The sequence below is a fragment of the Bombina bombina genome, chromosome 7 (genome assembly GCF_027579735.1).
Source record: "Bombina bombina isolate aBomBom1 chromosome 7, aBomBom1.pri, whole genome shotgun sequence".
NCBI lineage: Eukaryota > Metazoa > Chordata > Amphibia > Anura > Bombinatoridae > Bombina > Bombina bombina.
Genome location: NC_069505.1, coordinates 285,387,681 through 285,397,680, shown reverse-complemented (window position 1 = coordinate 285,397,680; position 10,000 = coordinate 285,387,681). Strand labels below are relative to the sequence as shown.

Genomic DNA, 10,000 nt, shown 5'->3' with positions numbered 1-10,000 from the left:
GTGTGCAAAGCCATCCATCAGAATTAATATTAAAATGTTGGCATTTGAAATTTTGCAGATTGTACAAGTCTGGTTAACCTCTTGGCTCCCAGACAGGCCAGAAGCATATAGCTTTTTCTAAAGGTTAACCTTGCAATCCTTCAAATGCTGCAACATTGTAAATGGAAACATGTAATTAGAATAACTCAGTATTCCACTGTGTGAGTATTGTAGTTGCTTAAAAAGGTCAGGTTACATTTGTTTTATCTAGAGGTGTAGAGAAGAGCTCAGTAGTGTGCCATACTATAAAGGGCAGTGCTCAGTAGTGTGCTATACTGTAAAGGGCAGTGCTCAGTAGTGTGTCATACTATAGGGCAGTGCTAAGTAGTGTGCCATACTATAAAGGGCAGTGCTCAGTAGTGTGCCATACTATAAAGGGCAGTGTTCAGTAGTGTGCCATACTATAAAGGGCAGTGCTCAGTAGTGTGCCATACTATAAAGGGCAGTGCTCAGTAGTGTGCCATACTATAAAGGGCAGTGCTCAGTAGTGTGCCATACTATAAAGGGTAGGGCTCAGTAGTGTGCCATACTATAAAGGGCAGTGCTCAGTAGTGTGCCATACTATAAAGGGCAGTGCTCAGTAGTGTGCAATACTATAAAGGGCAGTGCTCAGTAGTGTGCAATACTATAAAGGGCAGGGCTCAGTAGTGTGCAATACTATAAAGGGCAGTGCTCAGTAGTGTGCCATACTATAAAGGGCAGGGCTCAGTAGTGTGCCATACTATAAAAGGCAGGACTCAGTAGTGTGCCATACTATAAAGGGCAGTGCTCATTAGTGTGCAATACTATAAAGGGCATGGCTCAATAGTGTGTCATACTATAAAGGGCATTGCTCAGTAGTGTGCCATGCTATAAAGAGCAGTGCTCAGTAGTGTGCCATACTATAAAGGGCAGTGCTCAGTAGTGCGCCATACTATAAAGGGCAGTGCTCAGAAGTGCATCATACTATAAAGGGCAGGGCTCAGTAGTGTGCAATACTATAAAGGGCAGGGCTCAGTAGTGTGCCATACTATAAAGGGCAGGGCTCAGTAGTGTGCCATACTATAAAGGGCAGGGCTCAGTAGTGTGCCATACTATAAAGGGCAGGGCTCAATAGTGTGCCATACTATAAAGGGCAGTGCATTATCGTAACAGCCAGGCAGAAATCTGACAAGCACAGCACCAAAAACCATGCCACCCCTTGATACCGCATTAGGAGTGCCACATGTGGGTCATAGCTTGCTGACTTCTGCTGTACAATAAAGTAGGGAGTCCCACAGAAGCAGAGTATAACCCAGTAGCCAAGCTTTGTCTTTGTGTGTCTCTATAATGACCAGCCCTCAGTGACTCTATATGTCACCCTATGTTAGTTTGTTAGGGACAAATGGCTTTAAGTCTCTAGTTTCATCTCACATTATGTTTGTTTTTATCCTCATGCAGACATATAATCCTATGTAACCACTTAAATATACCCATTCAATTTGCGATATATTAAGACAATTTTGTAACAGTTATACAAGAAGGACACTTTATAAAACAAATGTGAAATGGTTTAAAACTTGTAGTAGGATTCATTTTCTAATGTATTTCTTGAAAAATCAAAACAGATAAATCACTTTAAGCTCCAGTCCTTTTCCTGTAACCCAGAATGCCCTTCGATCTATTGGTTTCAGTCCTGTGATCAGTATTCAGTGTCCTTATTACCAGGGGTTTATTAGGAAACTTTTGATGGGCAAGTAGATAAAACAAATAATAATATTTAAATCACTGATGACATGGCATAGTTCTGTTGGCCAATAAAGGGGTGATTGGCTGGTCACACCAGAGTGAGCTGGTTACACCTCATACCGAAAATATTATCACATGAAAATGAATAAATCCTTACCTAGTAATCAGCAAATTCTAATTATAAAAATGGTTAAAAAAAAAAAAGTATTTGTGACTGCACGTTAACGTCTCTATGGGGCCACTAAGGATCTTTTCTAAAACCATCTTCTTATTTGCCGTTGGGTGCCAGTGACAAGTCATATCAGTTATATTTTCTTTCCACGTATAAATGTAGTGTTCTGACCCTATTACATAGGACATCAGTGAATTGTATGTAGGGGAGTTTAACTGTAAGGATAATATTGTTTTTCACTACCAAAGAGATACTGATGTGGTATTAGAGACAGGTAGAAATCATATGATTGCTTATGTCATATACCTATTGCATACTGAAAACAATACTGTACATATGCAAACTTACCATTGTAATGACTAAACCCCTCTGAGGTTGTAGCTCTGATTAAAGAAGATTATATAGTCTAGGATGTCCAGTGTTATTTTGGCCAGACTTTCATGAAATGTTGAAGCCCCAGTTGTGGAGGATTGTACCTAATTTGAGCCACAGACCTCATTAAAGGGAATCTATAAAGGGACGGGCTAATGAGTGTATAAAATTTTGTAATGAAATTAGAGAATTATTCATTAACGTTTTCGCTGAACGATTTGCTGAAAGGTGTTTATTCCAATCCTCTAGTATTTGCTATGCACATCCTTCCTTCTCAGCTTGACATTCTTAAAGGGACAGTCTCATACTACCAGTTTATTGTGGTACCATTTAACATCGAGATCAGCACCACATGCAGAACTAACTCAAGTGCCAGTTGGTGTATTCTCTGTGTACTGTGCCCAGAGTATGCCCATGGGTGGATTGACTTATTGGTCAATGGGACACTGAATGAAGACCTGCCGCCTGTCCATCCACCTGATGTGAATTAGAAACGCAAGTGTCTAATTTACTTTGATATGACAGTGATCAGTCAAACATATTTGCTGTCTATGCAGATGCGCTGCTATTGTGTGCCCATTTTTGGTTCAGCACCTGGGTAGTGCTTGCTGATTAGTGGCTAAATGTAGTCACCAATCAGCAAACACTACCCAGGGTACTGAAACAAAAATGGGCTGGCTGCTAAGCGTATATTCTTGCTTTTCAAATAAAGATACCAAGAGAACAAAGACAAATTGAAAATAGGAGTAAATCAGAAAGCTGCTTACAATTATATGCCCCATCTGAATCATGGAAGAATCAATATGGGTTTAGTGTCCCTTTAAAGACAAGTGCATGGAAGGTCTGGTGCTAAAATATTCGATCAGTTAGGGGCATAATATAAAATATCTGCCACCATGAAAATGCTAAATGATTTCAGCAAATGTAACAAGCACAAAACACTGATTATAAAATATTTAGTTAAGGTAACTAATTAATTAATTGACAGATTCCCTTTAAGTGACAAAGTTGTGGGTCATGTGACTAGGGCACATATTGCCTTGAAATTGGCAGATCAGATTTCTGCTATTTCCAAATTGTTTGAGTAGAATGGAATGACAATTTGGGCCTTTAAAGGGACAGTGTGCTCATTTTTCCCCACGCTCTTCTAAAAAAGAGAACATTGTACAGTCATTTGTATTAGTCTATTTAATAGATGTGCCTGTGCAGAATATTTACTTGTCAGGTTTGTGGAGGCATGTCCCTCACAGCCAATACATCTGAATTTAAATTTATATTTTTATTTAACCCTGAATTTTACTAAAGCCTTTTTTAAAAGTAAAATTATATTTTAATTGTTTTTTTGTAGTACAGTATTTGTTTAAAGGTAGACAAGTACCATTCCAGCCCTGACAGTGTTACACTTAGACCTATATTGCATCAGATAATATTGTTTGCAAGTCTCAGAATAACCAACTGTAGTGTGATGTGTTAGTATCACCAGTTATCTCAGGATTGTCTAACAAAACATGGGTTCAACTGATACAAATAAATTATTTATTTTTGAACAGATTAGAATATTATTTTTGTAGGAGCAGCTTTGCCAAACGCAGGGTATAACATGAATATATACTTAAATAAAGAGAAACTTCTGCTGGCAGTTGTGAGTAGAATGGGGTCGTTTTATGTATCCGTTAAGTCTCATTTCTTTAGGTAGGTGAGGGGCACCAGAACTTATTATGCAACAGGTGTCTGCACATTGCTTTGCGGAGGAAGCCTGGCACCTATTTGCATTTGGAGCAAGTGAAAGCCTGGCATTCTCTGCATTGGTAGCTTGGCATTCTTTATTGCCCTATGCAATGAGTTCTTGTCACCATCACGCACTTTTCTGGTATCCTCTCACACCCCGTGTTCCCATTATGTGTCTCTGTAACAGTGAGTGTTGTGTTAGCTTTGCATGTGACCAGTGTCTGTAATGTGTTGTTTCTACAGCCTGTGTTTTTGTCGGTTTAGCTGTGCCGCTAACAGACCTACTTGTCTACTGTACAAAAAGAGCAGCCAGCCACAGGGTGTATTTATTACCAATAAAACGTACAGATTATTGCTGCCAGTCAAGAGTCACTGAAAACTTTGGTGCATTTGCTTGGGCATCATTGCATCATAAGTGACTCTATCCTTAAAGACTCTAAGGATAACCAAACTCCTGCAGTATTTCCCTGCTAGAGGCAATCTGATAACCGTGCCAGGGTTCTTTAAACCAATCACATCCTCACAAGATAGTGCCAATGATGTTCCACAAATATTCTATAAGCAATTGACATAATGTGACCTGCAAAGTGCCCATAATGCAAAGGAATAACGTACGCCAAGCTATACTAGTGACCTGCGCTCTGGGTATTCACATTACTGCAGGTTACAACCAAAAAATAAATAGTAGCAATCTTTCTGAATATTGGGATCAGTGAGCCCTCATTAGACAACTAGGCAGCATTTATTTGTAATAAAATGAATGAATAAAGCTTTTGGCGAGAATATGAGTGAGATGTCATCATGCCATAGAATTAAGACTTTGAATAATTCTGCCCAAGGCACGGGTCTAATTGGTTTAGGGTGATATTCCAGGATATAGAAACAGTTTCTTAAACATCTGTAAGTTAATGAAAGTAGGTAATGCTGACTGGTTAAAAAACTGCATTTAAGATTGACAACATTACACACATGCCACTGTATGATACAATGTAACTGTAAGGCAAGGACTAAATATTACCATGACATGCAATACATCATTAGGCTGCAAATGGCTGTATTGAGTAAATATGAAATTGGCTACAAGTGTAACTTGTTTGACAATATAACTGTATGGCAAAGGTAAATATTACACAAAATGCAATACTTATCATTAGGCTATGGGTGACAGTAGAGAGCAACTATTACATTTGATGCAAGTGTAACAGTTTGAGACAATGTAACTATGACAAGACTAAATATTACATAGTATGCAGTACTTATAATTAGGCTGCTGGTGGCAGCAGAGAGTAAATATGAAATGTAATACAAGTGTTTGACACAATCTAACTGCATTGCAAGGTTAATATTATATGATGTATTGTAATTAACCTTATAGACTGAGAGTAGAAAGTAAATATGGAATTTGATTGATTCAAGCCCTTGCAGCACATAGTATAACGTTGGCATGCACAGTTACAGCCTGAATAACCTCTTCATGGCAGTAACACAAGATTGTGCTGTAACAATAAGTTACTGGTGTGTTAATTCTCTTTCAAGAAGCTGATTTCATCATTGAAAATGTGACGTGTCACCAGCTGCTGATTGTCACTGTGCATTTGTTGGGTTTATATAGTCGGAATAAAAGACGCAAGAACCTAAGCACCAAGATGGTACTATAACGTGTGTATCATAGCTCTCATGTCACCATGGGAACAATGCTGTCACATATACAATGTCACCATAAAAATGTCACTGGCAACAAGGGGAGGGCACACTCCTGTTAGCCCTTTGGGTGCAATGGAGAGTTATAATGTATTACCTGTCAATGTGTTTCAACACTGTCTGGCACCTAAGGAGTGCCCCATTATTGTAGGAAGGCACTAGTGAAAATATAAAAGGGGGCTTGTTGCTTAGTTGAAGTTTGCATCACAGAGATATATCTTCTATGCACTGATTTCCATTGGATTCACATATATCAGTAGTGTGGGCATTGCATGATATTGGTGGCAGCAGTGGGATGTGGTTTCTTGCTTAGGGTCTGCTAGAGTCATTGTTTGGCTCTGCATTTAAGCCATGTACATTTCATGCTGTTATGCATTCTTATAGTTCACTATTTACTATGAAATATTACCCTATTCTTATGTTTGTTCTGAAATCACACAAATGTTTTCCTATATACAGTACTGTGGCTGCCATTTACTCTGAATTCAGTTTAAAAAAACCCAGACATTTTTTGACTAATCTTTTTAGTAATGTAGAAGATACTCCTTATTACCTAATACTAGTGGTGCAGAACATCTGTTTATATTTGCCTTCTAACATTCACCAAATGAAAAACTCATATTTTTTTAACTAATAATTTAAAGAACAAATGATGTACAGTACAGCTGATATTAATTTGTTCTGCATACAATTGCTGTTCAGTGTTGCAGCTGCGTATTAAGTGGCCTCTCACACAAGGTCACATCCCACAATGCCACGTATCACACCTGTCACACAAGGTCACAAAATGTCACACAAAGCCATTCTTATGTCAGCTTTGTTATGGCAAACAGCTTTGTAAAATGTATTAGACAATCTTTCTGCCAAATACCACAGTTGTTGCCTGTAGTAGTGTCTGTGTTTTAATGTGTGTGCCAAAAGCTCACCCTATTCCCATTGTGTCCCCCTCTATCTGCCCCCTGACCTCTTGCGCCAGTGCTGTATTCTCACCTCATATTTTATGCCACTATAAAGTCTTTCTATAGGTCATATTTTTATGAGTAGATATCAACTGTATAAAGAAAATATGAAAAAGTTGCAATAAAATATAACAGACGAGTTGAAATATTGTGTCTTTGTCTCACTATAAAAGTAAATCAAATATTTGCTAAATTACTGTGCAGGAAGTGAAGAGGGTTTGGATTTCTTTTAAAGGAAAAAAATAGTGAAGACGATGAGGAGTCTCCTTCATTCATTTGCACAATGATTTGGTTCCATTTAAAGGACCAGTAAATACAGTAGAATTGTATAATCAACAAATGCATGATAAAAAGACAACGCAACAGCATTTAGGGGTAGATTTATCAAGCAGCGGATGCTGCAATCTACCCCCGAAGTTTTAGGTCCTTGTGAAACTTAACTTAACTCATCCGCCACCTCTGAGGTGGCGAACAGCAATCATTCCGATCGGATACGATCAGGATGATTGACACCCTGCTATGCTTAAAGGCCGACTGCGTATGCTGTCGGCATTTAGCAATGTCTGGCAGACATGATCCGCTACAGCCCGACATTTGATAAATCTACCCCTTAGTCTGAACTTCACATGAGTAGTAGATTTTCTAAGTTATGTCTATTTCCCCTCCCCTGTATCATGTGACAGCCATCAGCCAATCACAAATGCATATACGTATATTCTGTGAATTCTTGCACATGCTCAGTAGGAGCTGGAGACTCAAAAGAGTAAATATTAAAAGACTGTGCACATTTTGTTAATGGAAGTAAATTGAAAAGTTGTTTACAATTGCTGCTCTATCTGAATCGTGAAAGTTTAATTTTGACTTGTGTCAGTTTAATTAATTTTACAATTGAACATTGTCACTAGGCTATACACACTTTATTTTCTCAAACACATGTAGCAAGAGCTTTGCACAAGGACTGCACTAAACTCTCCTTTATGATCACCTGATGGTCACAACATTTTCTGTAGACAGGGGGCAAATATATAAAATGTCCCAAACAAATAATACCTTGATTAGAAATGTATTTTAGTAATAAGATATGCGCAAGAATATTCTTGAGTTTTGAGTAATTTTTTCTTTGTCCCATTTTACCCTTTTTTGTATCACAGGTTTTTGTTTCTTGGCAAACAAATGTTTCTGTTGTAGATTGTATGTGTGTGGGTTTGTCACAGTCAATCAATAGAACTATGGGGGTTATCCTTATCAGCCAGTAACCAATCTGCCCCTAGGAATGAGTTGTGCACAAACATGCATTGGTTTTAAAACCTAAATAAAATGTAACTTAAAATGTTCTTATATAATCTAAAAAAGTGTTTTATACATCTTTAAACAGTACTCATATATCCAAATAATCCATTTTTTGTTTAATGTCCCTTTAAAGGAAATACACCTTGTGACTCCAACTCTAAACACAGTTATTATGGGAATAAGCTCTGTCTGTATTTAATTCACAGTCCTGTGTCCTGGAGTTGGGGTTTTACATGACACAACCAGAACCACCTATAATCAGTAGCAGACCTACTCAACAGGGGGCCCTTGTGCAAAAATGTTTGGGCCCCCCAAAAGGTTACTCAGTAGTGAGCAAAGGTAGTAATCAACATTCCCTTTAAGGCCAGTTTTGTGTGCGGCCCAGCAGTGAAACAGTTAAAGGGACATTATACACTCATTTTTTCTTTGCATAAATGTTTTGTAGATAATCTATTTATATAGCCCATAAAGTTTTTTTTTTTTAATTAATGTATAGTTTTGCTTATTTTTAAATAACATTGCTCTGATTTTCAGACTCCTAACCAAGCCCCAAAGTTTTATGTGAATACGCTCGACTACCTACTCCAGCTTGCTCCTGTTTGTGTAAAGGGTCTTTTCATATGCAAAAGAAGGGGAGGGGGGAGTGTCTTATTTGCCACTTGCAGTGGGCTTTCCAGCTACCTTTTCAACAGAGCCAAAGTGACAGCTTCTAAGTAAGTTTTTAAACAGTTTTATACTGGATTTTTATATTAATATCTGTGCATATTATTCTTTATAGTAGTGTCTATTACATGCAGTTATATGAAAATGAGTGTATACTGTCCCTTTAATAAGGGGACCACACCTTGCATTGTGCAGTGTTTGATAATTGCTCTAATTAACTGTTTCACTACTGAGCCACTCACAAAACTGGCCTTAGAGGGAACACTTGTAATAATATATATGCAGTTCTGTATAATCATTTTGAGGATAGATAGGTAGACCTGCAGCCTGCACTGGTAAAAGGTTCCCCTGCATTAGGATTATACACATTCTGCACACACCTATGTATAGACTGGCTGCTATAGACTCTGGGGCCACCACACCCGCTGCACCAATGATAATTCCGCTCCTGCTTTTAATGTAGAAAATATCCATACGGCTAGCAGAAACCATCTGCGTATCTGTCAGTATTTGTGCGCCCAGGTCACAAGTCATCAAGTGATGCATTACACAACTAATTGTGACACTTCTTCACAAGTCTTGTCTGGAAATAATATGAGTATCCGCAAAACATGTTGGGTTAAAGGTTAAAAGTAACGGCAATTCCTGTTCATTTAAATGGCAAGCAGAAAAGGCACTTTTCAGAGGAATGACAATCTTGTAGCAATTTCTCATGACATTTTCTTGTGACCTTTTTCAATAGATCGGCCATGTCCTAGTGTATAGTCCTTACATTTGTCGCATTTATAAATTTATCAGTAAGACATTGATGTGACACATTGCAATATATTTACTTTTTACACTAACAAACTACATATTTTTTTTCCTGTCTAAGTTTGCCGGGATGTAATTGTCTCAGCAAATCAAGCAGCCAGTTCTGAGTTTCTTTAAAGGGACACTGAACCCAAATTTTTTTCTTTTGTAATTCAGAAAGAGCATGCAATTTTAAGCAACTTTCTAATTTACTCCTATTATCAATTTTTCTTCGTTCTCTTGCTATCATTATTTGAAAAAGAAGGCATCTAAGCTTTTTTTTGGTCTGAGTACTCTGGACAGCACTTTTTTATTGGTGGATGAATTTATCCACCAATCAGCAAGGACAACCCAGGCTGTTCACCAAAAATGGGCCGGCATCTAAACTTACATTCTTGCATTTCAAATAAAGATACCAAGAGAATGAAGAAAATTTGATAATAGGAGTAAATTAGAAAGTTGCTTAAAATTTCATGCTCTATCTCAATCACAAAAGAAAAAATTTGGGTACAGTGTCCCTTTAACAGAGAGATCAGAAAATAATAACACCAGTCATGCAAACCGCCAGGTAACATTT

The 10,000-nt window shown here is 37.9% G+C and overlaps 1 protein-coding gene across 1 annotated transcript in view; it reads left to right on the top strand.

Annotated features, from left to right (window-relative positions):
• Positions 1–6,824, top strand: part of LOC128666309 (sodium- and chloride-dependent creatine transporter 1-like) — a 92,733-nt gene extending 85,909 nt beyond the window's left edge. The window contains exon 14 of the mRNA XM_053720811.1: positions 1–6,824. This exon is cut by the window's left edge and continues 320 nt beyond it. The gene's annotated coding sequence lies outside the window, so the exon portion shown is untranslated.
• The last annotated feature ends 3,176 nt before the right edge of the window (positions 6,825–10,000 follow it).